Source organism: Eucyclogobius newberryi, unplaced genomic scaffold (genome assembly GCF_026437365.1).
Source record: "Eucyclogobius newberryi isolate DKJ021-1_F unplaced genomic scaffold, fEucNew1.0.hap1 SCAF_22, whole genome shotgun sequence".
Taxonomy (NCBI): domain Eukaryota; kingdom Metazoa; phylum Chordata; class Actinopteri; order Gobiiformes; family Gobiidae; genus Eucyclogobius; species Eucyclogobius newberryi.
The window spans coordinates 11996425-12016149 of NW_027315857.1; the positions used below are offsets into that span (position 1 = coordinate 11996425).

The 19725-nt window shown below is 42.5% G+C and overlaps 1 protein-coding gene and 2 long non-coding RNA genes across 3 annotated transcripts in view; all 3 read right to left on the minus strand.

Moving 5' to 3' along the window:
• Positions 1-19725, minus strand: part of gba2 (glucosidase, beta (bile acid) 2) — a 173270-nt gene that overhangs the window by 136387 nt on the left and 17158 nt on the right. The gene's annotated exons all lie outside the window — the stretch shown is intronic.
• LOC140371914 (uncharacterized) lies at positions 1362-1950 on the minus strand. Its single transcript, XR_011928504.1, has 3 exons — positions 1755-1950; positions 1523-1684; positions 1362-1453 (listed from the first exon to the last, which is right to left on the minus strand). It is a non-coding gene; the product is annotated as an uncharacterized lncRNA (long non-coding RNA).
• On the minus strand, positions 3045-3857 carry LOC140371366 (uncharacterized). Its single transcript, XR_011928457.1, has 3 exons — positions 3562-3857; positions 3252-3313; positions 3045-3155 (listed from the first exon to the last, which is right to left on the minus strand). It is a non-coding gene; the product is annotated as an uncharacterized lncRNA (long non-coding RNA).

A 19725-nucleotide genomic window follows, 5' to 3' on the forward strand; every position in this document is an offset into this window, starting at 1 on the left:
ATATGTTTTGTTCAGGGCATGTTATATTTTGAGCCAATCATGCTCCTTCAGACTGTAACTGTTTCATTACTGTTGGCAATAGCTCATCAATTACATTTCTGTAGCGGGAGACTGAATGGTCCTTTAGATAGCAAATGATGATTTAATTTGGGGCCTTCCAATTCTCATCTGAAAAATCCACAAAGAAAGTACTTTCCTTTAGATGTTGCATGTGACATGTTTTTGCTTGATGTTATATGTGATGAAATGAATAATAACTTACATGTGAACCCAGGTCTATGTATTCCCTGTTTGCGAGGCCGGGTGCACTTATGCCATTCAAAGCTGGTCCTTGGGACATGTACATGTCTTGGGCTGATCTGGCGTTTCCATTCATCTGAGGTGGTGTCCGTGGATAATGCATATTGTTCTGATGATCTTCAGGAGCGAATGAAGGGTTTTTGAAACCTTCATAAACACATAAGATTTTAATAATTATTTTAGTAAACTGGTAGCAATTTTTTTTTTTTCATTTTTGACAAAAAACAGGCATGCTTATCCAAATGTTATGTATTTTGGGACCTGCTTCAGTCTTAGCTCAGATAACCATGCACATACAGTACATTCTGTGACACAATGGATTATTTCTTGAGCCTTTTTCATATTTTTCCACTAGTCAGTAAAGATGCAAAGCATCAAATACATTCAATGTTCAGCATAGGTTGCATTTACAACATTAGAGAAAAAGGTCATCATTCAGATGGATGTTTGGGCCTGTACAACTGTATAGGGGATTTAATGCTTTTGAAAGAGATACGCAAACAGAAAATGTTGAGCATTATAATTAAATTTTTGTCAGGAACTAGGTCCACACATTTTCCATACATGATCAAAATGAGGCCTTTTGAGTTTGAATAATGGATCTTGATTTTTTGCCTCAGAAATATTAGCAGAGAGAAAAAGTGTTAATTACATGAATATTTATCTCAAACCAGGACTAAGTACAGTATCATCATCATCAGCGTCGGACTGGGGGAGTACAGGTATTGTTATTGGTTTACCCAAGACTCACTGCGCAGGGAAGGGTACTTAAAGGGAGCATTTGCACAATTTGTATTTCATGTTTCATAAACTTTCTATCTATCTATCTATCTGTGTGTCAAGGTACAAGGTAAAGCTGTTCAAATCAAATAATGCTTTCAGTAATTTGATTACGTTGTTTATGTTGTCATTAGCGTTTTAATTTTCAAGATGATATTTGGAGGAGTTTCGTCTTTGCGCCCCCTTTAAAACTGACACTGTCATTGTGGTCTGGACCTGGTACGCAGGGCCCATAAATGTATGCTATATAGTAGGTGCAGATATACACTTCATGTCATTATACTCACCAGATGCATTCATCCCATGTTGTTTGGTCCACTGAACATCCTCATTTAGCCACTCATTCACAAGTTTCTTCTTATTGTCCCTGCCTCTGGAAAGTGCAGTTTGCTGTCAGTGTTAAAATATTTATTTCAAGAATGTGATCATGCCTCTAGCTTACCGGGCTTGGATTTGCTTGCTTGTTGCAAGATAGACAGATAGACCAACTATTGCTATTAGCAGGAAAGCAAGGGTGACACTAAGCCCTACATAAAAAGGAGTCTTCTTTATAGGCATACCACAGTCTTGCCCCAAATACCAAGTTGTTTGAATATCGTTACACCTAATGCAGATGTAAAGCAGTAAGTAACAAATGATACAAGTTTCAAGTGATAATTGTGTGGGTTACATACTCGCAAACTGGTCCAATGCCCCTGTACACGGTGCACCTTCCATTGGGACAGACTTTTTGATTTTCATGTTCATTGCTACATATAGTAATGCATTTAATTTCTCCATTAATAGTTTTAGGTTCAAAGAACATAGCAGTCTCTTTATCCCCCACAAGAGCTATACAGAAACCTGTAAAAGAAAATGGTTACTGCATTTTTAGCACTTAACCTTACAACAGCAATGGGGAAAGAATAGAGTAAAGAATATTATACCAGTGAGGTTTATTTCAGAAGAAATTACATCTGGTACAGTCGCAACTTCAAAAGGACAGTCAGCTGTGCCTGTGCCTGTAGCTGTGTAATGAATTTACAATTTAATATGTAGACCTGAAGTTTTCAATCTCATGCACAATGTCAGTGTGTAAAATATTTAGGTCAAACAAACCTGAGCAGTTGACAAGATTTTTAACTGCTTGTTGAACTTTTACAAAGTCGGTTTCATACAAATCAGTAGAGTTGTTGTTGTTTGGAAGTTGCAATACAACATTATGTTCGACATTTACTCTAAAACACATAGTTTCAGTTAGAAAAAACAAAACATTGACATTTCTTCCAGCCATCTCACTGTGGCACCTGTTCAAGCAGTCTCCCAACCATGTAATAGCCCTTGTCCTTCTTAACTTCTGAGAACTGATGAGATCAGGCATTGACAAGCAGATATGACCTAGAGTCAGATCTTTGCAAAATACCTGATTAGGTGGCTGGGTAGGTACTTAGGCTTCACATTATAACTTCTCTCTGAGGGCAGGGCAAACGTAGCTCTGAGCATTGTAAAGAGTAGCTTCTCAGACCAGCTCAATCTGATTTAAAATGACCTTCGGAAGTTAAAACGTCTTGATTTTACCCCTGACACCTTTTTCTACTGTTGTAGTACGGTTTGAACTAGGCTTCTGCATACACTGTACATTTTTTTAAACGCAGGATCCATTTCTTAGGATGGTTGCCAAGGAGCTGAGTCTGAGCACAGTGTGACAATTCCAAATCAAACTCTAAATTAGCCTTTATTGGGCAAATTAACAAAGAGTTCAGAGGTGGAAATCTGAATAAACATGAATGCTTTTTACAACACTGTGCAGGTTTTTCTTTCTTCCACTGAATGAGGTATTATTATGTTTTTACTCTATGTCTTTCATTACGTTCAGAAAACAACCTGTCTACCCCCCGAGAGCCTATTCAAAATAGGATTAAATGGTTGAAATACTCACAATTTTTCTTCACTTTCTGTTAGGTAACTGGATGCAAAGATGATCTATAATAGAAATAAATGAATGAACTTTGCCTCGAACTTATAAATAGTGTTTAAATGTTGCTGGTACCTCTGTCTGTGAGTTGTATGGGAGTTTTGGTGAAGAGGTTCCACGGCTATATCAAGGAACAACTTCAAGTTAGGTATTTTCTATTTAAATTATGAACAATCACTGAAAACACAGTCACGCATAAATATAATCAAAGACTTACCTAACACCAACAACAACTACTTCTTTGAAGTTAGGCACTTTAGGTTGATAAAATGTTCTCATCTGAAATAAATATAAGACAAGTGTGGATTGTGCCTGTGTAGTTCAACAATACAGTATGTACCATGTCTGCACTGCACAAAATAACACAATTACATATGCTAAAATCTAGGTTATTTATTTATTTATATTTACTTCACCGGGGTTAAAAACTCACTGAGATGGTTTCCTGGCCATTTACTAGACCTGTTTTTGCTAAAGATTCTAAATATTACATAACCAGATGTATGCTGTTGGATAATGTCACTTACCTCTGAAGTGAAATTAAGAACAAAACGTTGATATTGCTGCGAGCTGGTATCATCATATTCTGGCACATACGTCTCTTTTATTACCATATCAACCACAATTGATCTATTTACAGTATCTGAAAATAAAATTATTAATATGTTACTATATATGTACTCATGTTTAAGATTGTAATATTGGAGATAATAATTAAAATTACCTGGGGAAATATCATCAACAGATTCACAGATTTTTCCTTTAAATCCGGCAGGACACGAGCAGTTATATCCATTAAATGTCCCCCCATTTAGACAAGTTAATGGTGCTGGTGTTGTCGTTAGGGCAGTTGTAGTTGTTGAAGCTGGGACAGTAGTTATTGTTGTTGTAGGAGAAGCTGTAGTTGTCGCGGGTGCTGCCTCTGTAGTTGTTGGAGAAGCTGTAGTTGTCGCGGGTGCTGCCTCTGTAGTTGTTGGAGAAGCTGTAGTTGTCGCGGGTGCTGCGTCTGTAGTTGTTGGAGAAGCTGTAGTTGTCGCGGGTGCTGCCTCTGTAGTTGTTGGAGAAGCTGTAGTTGTCGCGGGTGCTGCCTCTGTAGTTGTTGGAGAAGCTGTAGTTGTCGCGGGTGCTGCCTCTGTAGTTGTTGGAGAAGCTGTAGTTGTCGCGGGTGCTGCCTCTGTAGTTGTTGGAGAAGCTGTAGTTGTCGCGGGTGCTGCCTCTGTAGTTGTTGGAGAAGCTGTAGTTGTCGCGGGTGCTGCGTCTGTAGTTGTTGGAGAAGCTGTAGTTGTCGCGGGTGCTGCCTCTGTAGTTGTTGGAAAAGCTGTAGTTGTCGCGGGTGCTGCGTCTGTAGTTGTTGGAGAAGCTGTAGTTGTCGCGGGTGCTGCGTCTGTAGTTGTTGGAGAAGCTGTAGTTGTCGCGGGTGCTGCCTCTGTAGTTGTTGGAGAAGCTGTAGTTGTCGCGGGTGCTGCCTCTGTAGTTGTTGGAGAAGCTGTAGTTGTCGCGGGTGCTGCCTCTGTAGTTGTTGGAGAAGCTGTAGTTGTCGCGGGTGCTGCCTCTGTAGTTGTTGGAGAAGCTGTAGTTGTCGCGGGTGCTGCCTCTGTAGTTGTTGGAGAAGCTGTAGTTGTCGCGGGTGCTGCCTCTGTAGTTGTTGGAGAAGCTGTAGTTGTCGCGGGTGCTGCGTCTGTAGTTGTTGGAGAAGCTGTAGTTGTCGCGGGTGCTGCCTCTGTAGTTGTTGGAGAAGCTGTAGTTGTCGCGGGTGCTGCCTCTGTAGTTGTTGGAGAAGCTGTAGTTGTCGCGGGTGCTGCCTCTGTAGTTGTTGGAGAAGCTGTAGTTGTCGCGGGTGCTGCGTCTGTAGTTGTTGGAGAAGCTGTAGTTGTCGCGGGTGCTGCCTCTGTAGTTGTTGGAAAAGCTGTAGTTGTCGCGGGTGCTGCGTCTGTAGTTGTTGGAGAAGCTGTAGTTGTCGCGGGTGCTGCCTCTGTAGTTGTTGGAGAAGCTGTAGTTGTCGCGGGTGCTGCCTCTGTAGTTGTTGGAGAAGCTGTAGTTGTCGCGGGTGCTGCGTCTGTAGTTGTTGGAGAAGCTGTAGTTGTCGCGGGTGCTGCCTCTGTAGTTGTTGGAGAAGCTGTAGTTGTCGCGGGTGCTGCCTCTGTAGTTGTTGGAGAAGCTGTAGTTGTCGCGGGTGCTGCCTCTGTAGTTGTTGGAGAAGCTGTAGTTGTCGCGGGTGCTGCCTCTGTAGTTGTTGGAGAAGCTGTAGTTGTCGCGGGTGCTGCCTCTGTAGTTGTTGGAGAAGCTGTAGTTGTCGCGGGTGCTGCGTCTGTAGTTGTTGGAGAAGCTGTAGTTGTCGCGGGTGCTGCCTCTGTAGTTGTTGGAGAAGCTGTAGTTGTCGCGGGTGCTGCCTCTGTAGTTGTTGGAGAAGCTGTAGTTGTCGCGGGTGCTGCCTCTGTAGTTGTTGGAGAAGCTGTAGTTGTCGCGGGTGCTGCCTCTGTAGTTGTTGGAGAAGCTGTAGTTGTCGCGGGTGCTGCCTCTGTAGTTGTTGGAGAAGCTGTAGTTGTCGCGGGTGCTGCCTCTGTAGTTGTTGGAGAAGCTGTAGTTGTCGCGGGTGCTGCGTCTGTAGTTGTTGGAGAAGCTGTAGTTGTCGCGGGTGCTGCCTCTGTAGTTGTTGGAGAAGCTGTAGTTGTCGCGGGTGCTGCCTCTGTAGTTGTTGGAGAAGCTGTAGTTGTCGCGGGTGCTGCCTCTGTAGTTGTTGGAGAAGCTGTAGTTGTCGCGGGTGCTGCCTCTGTAGTTGTTGGAGAAGCTGTAGTTGTCGCGGGTGCTGCGTCTGTAGTTGTTGGAGAAGCTGTAGTTGTCGCGGGTGCTGCCTCTGTAGTTGTTGGAGAAGCTGTAGTTGTCGCGGGTGCTGCCTCTGTAGTTGTTGGAGAAGCTGTAGTTGTCGCGGGTGCTGCCTCTGTAGTTGTTGGAGAAGCTGTAGTTGTCGCGGGTGCTGCCTCTGTAGTTGTTGGAGAAGCTGTAGTTGTCGCGGGTGCTGCGTCTGTAGTTGTTGGAGAAGCTGTAGTTGTCGCGGGTGCTGCCTCTGTAGTTGTTGGAGAAGCTGTAGTTGTCGCGGGTGCTGCCTCTGTAGTTGTTGGAGAAGCTGTAGTTGTCGCGGGTGCTGCCTCTGTAGTTGTTGGAGAAGCTGTAGTTGTCGCGGGTGCTGCCTCTGTAGTTGTTTGAGAAGCTGTAGTTGTCGCGGGTGCTGCCTCTGTAGTTGTTGGAGAAGCTGTAGTTGTCGCGGGTGCTGCCTCTGTAGTTGTTGGAGAAGCTGTAGTTGTCGCGGGTGCTGCGTCTGTAGTTGTTGGAGAAGCTGTAGTTGTCGCGGGTGCTGCGTCTGTAGTTGTTGGAGAAGCTGTAGTTGTCGCGGGTGCTGCCTCTGTAGTTGTTGGAGAAGCTGTAGTTGTCGCGGGTGCTGCCTCTGTAGTTGTTGGAGAAGCTGTAGTTGTCGCGGGTGCTGCCTCTGTAGTTGTTGGAGAAGCTGTAGTTGTCGCGGGTGCTGCCTCTGTAGTTGTTGGAGAAGCTGTAGTTGTCGCGGGTGCTGCGTCTGTAGTTGTTGGAGAAGCTGTAGTTGTCGCGGGTGCTGCCTCTGTAGTTGTTGGAGAAGCTGTAGTTGTCGCGGGTGCTGCCTCTGTAGTTGTTGGAGAAGCTGTAGTTGTCGCGGGTGCTGCCTCTGTAGTTGTTGGAGAAGCTGTAGTTGTCGCGGGTGCTGCCTCTGTAGTTGTTTGAGAAGCTGTAGTTGTCGCGGGTGCTGCCTCTGTAGTTGTTGGAGAAGCTGTAGTTGTCGCGGGTGCTGCCTCTGTAGTTGTTGGAGAAGCTGTAGTTGTCGCGGGTGCTGCGTCTGTAGTTGTTGGAGAAGCTGTAGTTGTCGCGGGTGCTGCGTCTGTAGTTGTTGGAGAAGCTGTAGTTGTCGCGGGTGCTGCCTCTGTAGTTGTTGGAGAAGCTGTAGTTGTCGCGGGTGCTGCCTCTGTAGTTGTTGGAGAAGCTGTAGTTGTCGCGGGTGCTGCGTCTGTAGTTGTTGGAGAAGCTGTAGTTGTCGCGGGTGCTGCCTCTGTAGTTGTTGGAGAAGCTGTAGTTGTCGCGGGTGCTGCCTCTGTAGTTGTTGGAGAAGCTGTAGTTGTCGCGGGTGCTGCCTCTGTAGTTGTTGGAGAAGCTGTAGTTGTCGCGGGTGCTGCCTCTGTAGTTGTTGGAGAAGCTGTAGTTGTCGCGGGTGCTGCGTCTGTAGTTGTTGGAGAAGCTGTAGTTGTCGCGGGTGCTGCCTCTGTAGTTGTTGGAGAAGCTGTAGTTGTCGCGGGTGCTGCCTCTGTAGTTGTTGGAGAAGCTGTAGTTGTCGCGGGTGCTGCCTCTGTAGTTGTTGGAGAAGCTGTAGTTGTCGCGGGTGCTGCCTCTGTAGTTGTTGGAGAAGCTGTAGTTGTCGCGGGTGCTGCCTCTGTAGTTGTTGGAGAAGCTGTAGTTGTCGCGGGTGCTGCCTCTGTAGTTGTTGGAGAAGCTGTAGTTGTCGCGGGTGCTGCGTCTGTAGTTGTTGGAGAAGCTGTAGTTGTCGCGGGTGCTGCGTCTGTAGTTGTTGGAGAAGCTGTAGTTGTCGCGGGTGCTGCCTCTGTAGTTGTTGGAGAAGCTGTAGTTGTCGCGGGTGCTGCCTCTGTAGTTGTTTGAGAAGCTGTAGTTGTCGCGGGTGCTGCGTCTGTAGTTGTTGGAGAAGCTGTAGTTGTCGCGGGTGCTGCCTCTGTAGTTGTTGGAGAAGCTGTAGTTGTCGCGGGTGCTGCCTCTGTAGTTGTTGGAGAAGCTGTAGTTGTCGCGGGTGCTGCCTCTGTAGTTGTTGGAGAAGCTGTAGTTGTCGCGGGTGCTGCCTCTGTAGTTGTTGGAGAAGCTGTAGTTGTCGCGGGTGCTGCCTCTGTAGTTGTTGGAGAAGCTGTAGTTGTCGCGGGTGCTGCCTCTGTAGTTGTTGGAGAAGCTGTAGTTGTCGCGGGTGCTGCGTCTGTAGTTGTTGGAGAAGCTGTAGTTGTCGCGGGTGCTGCCTCTGTAGTTGTTGGAGAAGCTGTAGTTGTCGCGGGTGCTGCCTCTGTAGTTGTTGGAGAAGCTGTAGTTGTCGCGGGTGCTGCCTCTGTAGTTGTTGGAGAAGCTGTAGTTGTCGCGGTTGGGGCAGATGTTTTGGGTTCTACATTATAGTAATTTGAGAGATTTTCTATGAAAAACAGTAAAAACATTACAGTGAATTTGATGTCTAAAATACCCTATATATAGCTCTGAAATATCCTTCTAAAGACAAGAGGTAATACTTGATCAAGACCTAATATCAAATCAAACTGCAACAATTGGTTCAGTTATTTTAAAAGTAAACTAACTGTCCGCATGCAGCCATTTGATAAATCAATACAACCAATCTATTCACGTAGTGTAGAATATGGTGCGGAATATCCCAAGAATATTATGTATTAACCCGTTTTTATTATTAAACTGTGGTTAGAATTAATATGTTTTACTTGTTTTGTGATTTCTTGGAAGTTTAAGCCAGATAATATAGGTTCTTATATTGAATAACAAAGTTAATTAAAGCCGCGGTGCGGCGATGATGGCTCTCGCCCCCCGCGCGACCGCCTTCCGCCTGTCCATGTTTTCTGCTGCGTTTTGCGGCATACCAAACGACGCTCAGTAATTCACAGTTGATGATTGCGTAGTTTGCGATTCAAATAGTAGTTTGTCCTGACAAATTGCAAGATTGTGCTGAATGCAGACCTGAGCAGGGAGAAAGCGAGAGCGCCTTGGTGACCCGTGACTTTTCATTGATGTTCAGGGGGTCAAAAATACCCAAGTTGTGGCAGAAAGAATAAAGTCTAAAGAATAAAGTCAAAATAATTAAGTCTAAAGAATAAAGTCTAAAGAATAATAATTCTAATGCGGCATGAGAGGAAATGTTCCATCAAAGTAAAAGCGGAAGAGGAAGTGAAGGCATTCATTGTGCCCCTGCTGGCCAATTGTGAAAATACACAATATCGGCAATGCACTTTTTTCATGGCGTCTCGAGGAGAATATAAACCATGAGTTTCAAACAAATCAGACAATGTTGAGTTTTTCACACAATGGGTAGGGGGCGCTATAGAGTCAATTCATTACATGGGTATTTATTTCCAATCAGACCATAAAAACGCATTAGTGAGTGAAATATGAGCTCCGCAGATCAATTCATCATTTCATTTGAAAATTAAAGCCTTTTTTGAGGGCGAGTTACGCAGAGACCGTAAAGAATATCAACATTCTTTTGAATATTTATTGAATTTCAATGTCTTTAGATGCAAAAGGTGTTGTTTTGAGCTCGATCGGACAAAAAACCTAGGACAAGTACAATTTTGAAAAAAAAGAGTCAAATGTGGCGGTATCACTGTCCCAAGTCTCATGTGCCTATGCCAAAGATTAAGCGTTTCATGTTTTTTCTTTTTTGGACTAGTCGGCACTGTTGCAACGGGCGTTCTCGCAACCTCCATTTTATTGGAGTTCGGGCCGAGCCGATCGTGTCTATGCCCCCATGTATGACATTCATCAATGTTCAGGGGGTCAAAAATGCCCGAGTTGGGGCAAAATTTGATCATGCAAAACAATAATAAGAAACCATGGCAAGAACAATGTCTCGGCCATTCCATTCTGGAAGGCTCGAGCCAATAAAGAAAGTAATTGTTTTTCTTACCGGTTCCCACACATGAACAGATTAAAAAAGCTGACACCAAGAGAGGTATAGAAAATCCCATCCTGTGGTTGCACTCCAGACTGGAAGACTGTTGTCTATATCCAGAGCGTTTGAAATATAAAAGGCCATAAACAGTGGATGAACAGATGAACCTTTGCACAGAACACACCTTTCATTTTCAGCCCTCTCCCTCCCAGGTGAAGACTGTTTTTCTTTTGTGGCCAAATTGGAATCACATTCTATCCAACCCTGTTATTTAACTTAAAACCATGTTCTGACCAAAACGCTTTATTAATTGGCATTGCAAATTAGGCCATGTGCCATTGCTAGAGGAGGGAAGCTAAAAGTTACTTCAGTTAGAAGTACAGGGTCAAGAAGATCTATAAAGTTAATGTCATTGGGAGGACCAAACATAAAAAACTAAATCTGGTATTATTCTGGTATAAGAATACAAAATATCAAAAACCGTAAATCGGATCTGAAAGGAGATGAAACCACAATGTTTACACAGTGAGTAATTTTAAGATTCAAGAAATCTATTTGCAAAGTTTCCATAAATACTGAAATTCGTGTGCAGGGCTTTTGGGGAGTCACATAAAAATAGGTTTAAAAGTGAAAACATGAAAAAACATGTAGTGAAGAAATATAAACATTCGATAAATCATTCCCGAAGCCCAGCAGCAGTGAAGCTGTAAAGGTGTAAATGGGGGGAAATGGGAAATGGGAAATAGGAGGTACATTTTTTAAGAAGGTACTCAACTAAATGTAGTTTGAACAAATACGTAGCCACCTCAGGTCATATTCCACTATACCTATCTCCCTGATAATGGGCACATTATCAGATGTTGTTTGGAAAGTTACACTGCAATATTTTATTGGTAGAGTTTAGAGACATTTAATGAAGTTTACAATGTAATATGTCATTTGTTATGCTTATTTGAACCTGCAATGTATTTCTCAGAGCTTGGATTTATGAATGTGAAATGTTTCAAATCTGAGAAATTGACAAGATGTAAGTTTCCTTTTTCTGGAAGTGGAAAAACGTTGCACAATGAAGACTGACATTGCAACTAATTTGATTATGGTGGCACTATAAAGATAACACGGCAGTGTCATGGAAAAGCTACTTATCTCATGACAGTATTTCTTCTTAGTTTAATTAGCTTACTGTTTTGCAAACATTTTAATTAGCAGAAATGTGAAGGTTAGCTAAGAAACATATTTTAAAAAATACAAGACCCAGGAACTTGCACAGTGTTAAACAAAGTCCTGTAGGCTACATTACATTTTCAACTGTGATACCATTAATTGCCATATTTTGTGAAAACAAACACATATTGGCAATCTAAAGCAAGGAGCTCATCAGTAACAAGCAAACATTGAAAATACTTGATAAGTTGTGGAGAAAAAAATACTTTTTTGCTAACAATTGATTGATCTGTGATGTGTCCAGGTTGAGTCGAATGTCTCTCCTGACAGCTTTTCTCTCTCTTTTTCTGACCTCACAGGTAGCTCCTGTCAGCCCCTGCCACTGGGTGACATGCGCTGATGCCACTGCCGTTCCCTTTGCATATTTATCTATTCTACCATAAAAATGTCCTTTTTGAAAGAACCTATCAGTTTAAATCTACAACATAAAAACACATACCATCACATGTAATCATCTACCAGTTAGTTCATGTGATGCATCTTATTTCATGAGTTTACTGCATCATTGAAAAGAGGTGCTTTGAGAGGCACAAAAGGGTGAAAGTCACATTTTAGCGGACTACGTGGTTAACTTTAATAAGATAAGATAAGATAAGATATTCCTTTATTGTCCCACATGGGGAAATTTCATTGGTGCAACGCAGGTAGATACAAAGGTAGATACAGAAGAACAGATCACTTATAGGTAGTCTGAAAAACACTTTCAGTAGAAGATCTCCTATAAATAAATAAAAACTCCCATAGACAAATAAATAAATAAATAAATACCATTGCATGTGATCCCGACAGTAATTGCACATGAATATGTGTCACGACAGCACATAGATTGCACATGAATTTCACAGTAATTGCACATGAATTCCAACAGCAATTGCACATATGACAGAATTGCACATCAGTATTAGGTTAGGTCAGTATTGCGAGTGTTCAGTACTAACAGTTTTTGTTATAAAGTCTGACAGCAGCAGGAAGGAAAGACCTACGGAACCTTTCCTTCATACATCGAGGGTGGATCAGTCTCTCACTGAAGCTGCTCTCCAGAGCGGAGAGTGTGTCCTGCAGGGGGTGACACTCATGGTCCAGCAAAGATGTGAATCTAGCCAGGACCCTCCTGTCCCCCACCTCCTGCACCGAGTCCAGAGCACAGCCCAGGACGGAGCTGGACTTCTTGATGACTCTGTCCAGCCTCTTCCTCTCCCTCTCTGTGATGCTGCTGCTCCAGCAGGCCACACCGTACAGGAGGGCTGATGCCACCACAGAGTCGTAGAAGGTCTTCAGGAGTGGCCCTGTCACTCCAAAAGACCTGAGTCTCCTCAGGAGGTAGAGCCGACTCTGGCTCTTCCTGTACAGTGCGTCTGTGTTATGAGTCCAGTCCAGTTTGTGGTTCAGATGAACACCCAGGTACTTGTATGAGTCCACTCTCTCAATGTCCCAATACTCAATGTCCAAATACTAACGTTACTGCTAGTGTTTTGTTTTGATACTGTCAATAATATAAAATGCATTAATTGATTATTTTTTATCTTATTATTGAATACGGATAGACTTCAGATTTTTTGCCGGACATCATGTTTTTTGTGGCTGAAAGCTCAGTATCCCCCTTTTTTTGAGGTCTACATACCTTTGGGGAGTTTTATGACGTCTCAGCCACAAGCAAAGGTCTGACACATTATATTGATATCATTTTGATGCAGTAGACTTCAGAACACTTCCACAGGTCTTGCGAAGTGCTGTTAGGGTAATAAAAAAGTGCAGAGGAAAATATTTGTGCTGGATTAAAATTCAGTAGAAAAAAATTAGGATTAGAAAAATAATACATTCTTTGAAAAGGGATCCTCAAGAAATTGCATTTTGAAGATTATGCTTATTTTCACCCAAAACACGCAATTTTGAGATCTTTGCAAAAGCACAGTATTGAATATTTTAGAATCAAAGGGCATTTAAAACATAAACATTTATGTTTTAACAGAAACATTTATATTTTAAGGGCCACTTAGTGTAAATATTCTGAAAAGGTTTAGTTCAGAGGAGTTACATACTTCCTTAAGCCTATCTACTACAAACAAGGTACCAATCACAGACAGGTTTTTATTATTATTATACATTTTTTCCTTTTCTTTCACTTTGAGGACATGTGAAATGGATTCCTCAGAAAAGGAGGAGATGGCTGGAGGCCAAAAAGTCAAAAGAACTGTTGTCTATTGCAACAACCTTATTGGTCTTATTGCCCAGCTCCACCAACTCAAGAGGTTTCCATCCCCTGACCAGATTCTCTGTCAAGGTTGGCATTGATGGCGGAGGCTCGTTCCTCAAGGTTTGTCTCAACCTTGTCTCAACCTTGAGAGACAAGACAATGAGTTATCCAAACCAGCTTTCCAAAAGGCTCAGTGGTCCTATGCAGCAGTGGCTTACTCTGACAAGTTCAAAGACTCAGGGGTCCGTAAGCTCATGATTGTGGCCATGGTTGAGGAGGCTAGTGAGAACTACAGTAATATAAAGTCAAGTTGGATCTTATTGAACTGAACACAGCCTTGAGATAAGAAGATACCAGTTACTCTTATGCATTTGATCTGAAACTGGCTAATGTATTCTTGGGACTGGGCATAGCTGCTTCGACATATCCATGCCCTTCAGACTTTGCCAGACCAGACCTTTTGCTTGATGGTGGCAGACTGAGAACTCTTGGCTCCATCAGAGCGCTTGCAGGCATGTATGAAGCTGCAGCAGCTAATCACAGGGGCAAGAAAAAGCTAAGTTCGGCTCATTTTTACAGCTGTGAGCAAAAGTCCCTTTGTGAGCTCGAGTCACCGATGGAACTGCACCTAATGCTAGGTGTTGTCAACAATCTTTATGATTGTCTCGGTGGAAGACTCAAGAGTAAGGCAAGTTCCATCACTGCAAAAGATTGGGCAGCTTCCCTGGAACAGGCCAGGTCAACCCACTATGGAGGACAGTTCAATGGCAAAGAGCGCAGGACTTTGTTGTCCAATACTGACAGCCTTGAACAGCTTTAACTGTTGGTTTGGGATTACATTCAGTGCAGATTTCCGGGTTACTACACTTTCTGTGATTTTTCAATGTCTGTAAGAATTTTAATCTTGTTTCTTTTCATGTTTCAGAATTATTAACATACATAAAATATGTTTTCAAAAAAAAGAAAAAGAAAACTGTCTGTGATTGGTACCTTGATGTAGTAGATAGGCCTAAGGAGGTATGTAACTCCTCTGAACTAAATCTGGTCGAAAACTTTTGAGAATATTTACACTAAGTGGCCCTTAAAACATAAATTTGTATGTCTTAAATGCCCTTTGATTCTAAAATTTGCAGTGCTGCAGTACTTGCAAAGACCTCAAAATTGTGTTATTTGGGTGAAAATAAGCATAATCTTCTTGACAATCCCTCATCAAAACTAATCTAATCCTCAGCAAGACCTGTGCTTCATAACAGTTCATCATAAAGGTGGCAGACACATGCTTACCGGTATATGGTTTTATTATGTCTTTTACATCCTTATTCCCGTATTTTAGATTCTTTTATCAATAAAGTGATAACAATTCCTGCTTTGATGTTTCAACAAGCGATTTTGTCTTCAGCTCTGAAATGAACATAGCCATAACCATTTTCTTCTTCTTTTGTTTTTGCTTTTTTTATTCTTTATGTGTAAGGATTGTCTTATTTTGTCTGGGGTTTGTAGTTTTTCAAAAATCCTGTCTGATCATTGTGAATTAAATTTGGGAGTATTTGTTCCATTCTTTTGGACATAATTGAGGTGTATATTTGATAGTCCACGTTTGGAATTGAGATTGGTCAGAGTCAAGTCGATCCTTCCCCTCTTAAGGTATGAAGGATATGATGGCTTCCTTCCTAATCGGAGGGATCTGTTTTTTAAGGGCCAAGTTAAAAGTTGATAAAAGCAGAGCAGTGAGTGTGTATTTTAGAGATGTATATTCTCCTCTGAGGTGAACCCACCACTTCCCAGAGATTTATTGTTTTTTAGTTTTTTAATTTCTCCTAATTTTTTGTTTTGCTCTTCAGTCATGGTGGGAAAGTTGAAAGCGTCCAGAAAGTATTGTATATTTTCTTCTTTGTTTTCTGATATTTTGGTGATAGGATTTTTTTCCTTCTGTGTGTTTCTGTAGAAGGATTCAAACGATGATTGTATTTGGCCTTGTTTGGTTAAAATACATACAATCTCGTATTATAGAAATTGTTCTCTCTGACTGTTGTTTTCCAGGCTTCCACGCTAGAAATTTAAACGATGTTGAACCTCTTTCGTAATATCTGTTTGGTGATTATGTCTTGTGAGACCAGGTAATTAATCTCACTTCTTATCTTTTTTATTTCCTGTAACATTTGATGATCCTTGTTTTCGGCTTCCAACAGCTTCATCATTAAGTGATTTTGTGCCTTTGTTTCTTTAAGATGACTCAACAGCATTTACCTTGCGAATGGGTGGTCATTTTCCTCTACATAAGTCTCAAAGTCTTGAGTACACTAGCATTAAATATCCAATAAGTGTTTTTGTTTTTTAATTTCTGTTCCAAATCTACAGTGATATGAATAGGGGCTTGATCGCTTGGATTTATTGTGCCTATGTCCACTTCAATGAATTTGACCTATGATCTTTGATCCAGACATGGCAAAAACCATATTGAGAACCAGCTAATAAGTTGGTTGTAGGATTATCATAATAGGTTGGCGCTTAGACCCTAGCAGGGAGCAATGTGCGATGAGAAGGGGGTGCAGTGCAGAATATGATAGGAATCTTTCCCCCAGAACCTAGACACTGGTGATGATGGAAATGAAAAGAAGGAGGGCTGCATGAGCTGAAAGATGAGGCAAAGTTTAAAACAAGTAGGTCGAGCTGAGCATATTATTGCTGGGCAAGTCAGTGGCAGCAGCACAGGTGAGGCAGGAGTAGACTTCCAGGCTGAAACTCTGATATAGCTTCTCTAGGGAGATATTAGATTTGAAAATAGGGGCAATTTTCCATACAATAGGTTGGAAAAACCTTTACATCAGTTATGTCAAAGGAGAGCGAGTGACAGTTGCTAAGAGACTGTATTTCGCTATTATGTTCATATTGGGAGATCTCTGAGAATGAAAATAGTGGAGAGGTACACGGAGTCACAGATGGAACAGAAAGAAACACAGATGTTAAATCATTAACAAAATATTACCCATACATTTTCTTCGAGTTGGGTTGCAGAGGCAGCAATCTGAGTTGGGACAGACTTCCCTTTCCTCATGCTCTTCCTCCAGCTCCTCCGGGGGGATCTTGAGACATTCCCAGGCCAGCTGAGGGACATAGTCCCTCAAGAGTGTCCTGGGCCTTCTCTGTGGTCTCCTTTTGGCTGAAACACTTCCTGAGGGAGTGTGATGGTAAAATGTCATGTAATTCTATCTATGCTGTTATTGTGTGCAGATAATATGAGAATATGGATTCCTGATAAAGATGGTCCGGCGCCTTCTGTATCGTGCCTGTTGTGCATCACAACATGACTTGAGGGTCAGGTCACCTCAGAGTGAGATAGCTCAAGTCTTTGCATCCGTGATGGTTGTTCTATCTCTTTGCTGATTAGATTGTGATGATGTGCATACTTTTTTTTATGTCACTGCCTTTAAAAGGATCTATCCATCCATCCATTTTCTGCCGCTTTATCCGGGGCCGGGTCGCAGGGGCTGCAGTCTGAGCAGGGACTCCCATACTTCCTCCTCCCCAGACACTTCCTCCAACTCCTCTGGGGGGATCCCGAGGCGTTCCCAGGCCAGCCGAGAGACATAGTCTCCCCAGCGTGTCCTGGGTCTTCCCCGGGGCCTCTTCCCTGTGGGACATGCCTGAAACACCTCCCGAGGGAGGCGCCCAGGAGGCTTCCGGAACAGATGCCCGAGCCACCTCAGCTGGCTCCCCTCGACGTGGAGGAGCAGCGGCTCTACTCCGAGCTCCCCCCGTGTGACCGAGCTCCTCACCTTATCTCTAAGGGAGCGCCCAGCCACCCGGCGGAGGAAACTCATTTCGACCGCTTGCATCCGCGATCTTGTTCTTTCGGTCACTACCCAAAGCTCATGACCATAGGTGAGGGCAGGAACGTAGACCGACCGGTAAATCGAGAGCTTTGCCTTTCGGCTCTGCTCCTTCTTTACCACAACGGTCCGATGCAGCGACTGCATCACTGCAGCTGCTGCACCGATCCGCCTGTCGATCTCACGCTCCATCCTTCACTCACTCGTTTAAAAGGATGTGTATTGTCATTGTTCTGAAGGATGAGGGACAGATACCTTTGACGCTTCTGCGTCAACTCAACGTGGAAATGCTACACACCTTGTTTTCCGTGTTTACTTTTTAAAACTGCATCTACAGTCGTCTGTGTACAAAGGTACGTCCAAAACGATTCAGAATGAGCTCCTCGACTGTTTGCTGGCTGTGAATAAAAACTATATTCAAAGCGGCTGATTTCCTATCAATCCGAGCCGAGACATGTGATAGAGACATGTGTTGTGTCAAACTCCGTGCTCCGTTACCTTGACTACAAACACAACAAAGAGGAGTGTTTTTATTAGTTTATTACCTGGATAAGGCAAACGCTAAGCATTAAGTATAGCTGAACTTCTATTCATAAACATATTTGTTTGGCTATTATAAAACCCATGAAAGAATGCTTTAAATGACATGTCTTTAAGAACAACTTCCCATAGCAATGATATCTGTGATGATAAGATATAAGAATGTAAAATGTTACACATGTAGTTCAGGGTAACTAATGCCACAAGCTGTTTTATGAAACAGGCACCAACAATTGTTTGTGTTTTTCATATTCTCTTTGTGTAGTAATTTATATAATAAGTTACAGTATCACTGAGATTTTTGTTTTGCTCTTTACAATCTGATATTTTATAAAGTGTAAAGTGTAATTTTATGTCAAATTAAATTTCTTACAAATGGTATCTGTCTCTAAGTCATCATATTATCATTACCAAAAGTGGAAATAAAGTGTTTTTACTTAATTAATTCAGTTGTAAATGTGTATTTGAAATATTCAACATTTTATATTTTAAACATTTAAAAAAAATACGGTCATGTCAAATAGCCCCCCCTATATTTTGCATCACCAGTCACCACTGCAAAATGTATCATACAAGCCAGCAAAGGTTTTAATTTGAATAAATAGAAGTGAAGACCGCTGTTGCTTCTCATGTTTGATCCGCTTTTGTTTTTTTGCTTCTACCTTGCTACTTTTATTGTTCTCGTTGTTTTGTTCACTCTTGCTACTACGCTGCTTTTACTGTTTCTCTTACTGATGTTGCTCTCACTGTTGTTCTTACTGTTGTGATTTTCGCTGTTTCTATTTTGTTCTGTTACTGTGGCTGCTTTCTGCATTTTAACCTTCTGCTCCTGTTTAAAATAAATTAATTTGTGTATTTTAAGTAACTTGGAACCTGGCTCTGTATTGATATACGTACCTGTGTGCCTTGAGAACCCCACTTACTATACTATTCTCCGGGTGAAATTCCGGAGGTGGCGTTGTTGCAACCTTCTAAATTAAAAACGATTCTACTGCCGTACTGCCACACATTGCTCGGTTTTTGAATTGGCATCTTGACCCTTAAACAGGCATTTTGTTCTGTCTAAAAATCCTTTGTCATTTTTCAGACAAGAGACGCCATTCCTTCTTGGTCCTGTTTTGTCTCTTCTAACTTGGATTTGAGCCCAAGAGGCGTAACCACCTTCCTCTTACCCTCTGAGCTGGAGGGCAGTTCTTGGGCTGTGATGTAATGTCCTGATAACTACCAGCATGTGCTGTAGTGGATGGTTGGAGTCAAAGAGCAGTTACTGGGTTAGGGCACCGAGGGCCGCATTTTGAAACTTGAATGGAGCAGAGGACCACAAACAACCGGACAATGAAGTGAATCATTAAAGAAAATTGCATTTGACATAGTTTCAATGAGTCTCCACACCTTTAATAAGACTTGGAACATTAATATGAGATTGGTATAAAATAAACATGTTTGAATTTTTCAAATTTTACTACTTTTGTTGTTTAGGCCAACTTGTTTAGGAAGCCTGAGGGCCAACAAAAAATTGTCTGAGGGCCGCATTTGGCCCCCGGGCCACAGTTTTGACACCCCAGCTTTAATGAATATAGTGTGAAAAGGTTAGAGAGCGAGGACACGGGTTAGAGACATTCTTTAAACCAGGGGTGGGCCATATTTGAATCCAAGCAAGTGGAAGAAGGGCTGGACTGCGATCTGTATAATACAGGCTATTGAATCTGTTATATAATTTATTTCATGTAATCTTTATTAAGGACCCAAGTGCAGACACATGTTACATAGCTAAGACACTTAAAAAAAAGAAATTAAAATCTTGCCGAAATTCAAACAGGCAAAGAGCCGCATCTGGCTCCTGAGGCCACAAATGCCCAGGTCACGAACCATTGATTCCTTAACTTGTGAGCGCACTACACTGAAAGTTTAAACCATTTCAGTTAAGGAAGTGTCTACAGAGCCGCGGCGCGCGGCCGAAACTGCCATGTTATTTTGTGCCGCGGCTCCTGAAACTGCTGCGCTATTTGACCGCCCCGTTTTAGACCGCGCCGGGTTTAGGTTAGGGTTAAGGTTAGGGTCAGGGTCAAGGTTAGGGTTAGGGTTATGGTTAGCCATGAGGCTATATGCAGTGCTGCGGTTCCTGAAACTGCTGGGCCATTTGACCACGCCGCGGCTCTGCAGCCACAGCCTTCAGTTAAATACAGTTTAGCAACAGGACAGAACACCATTTAAAATT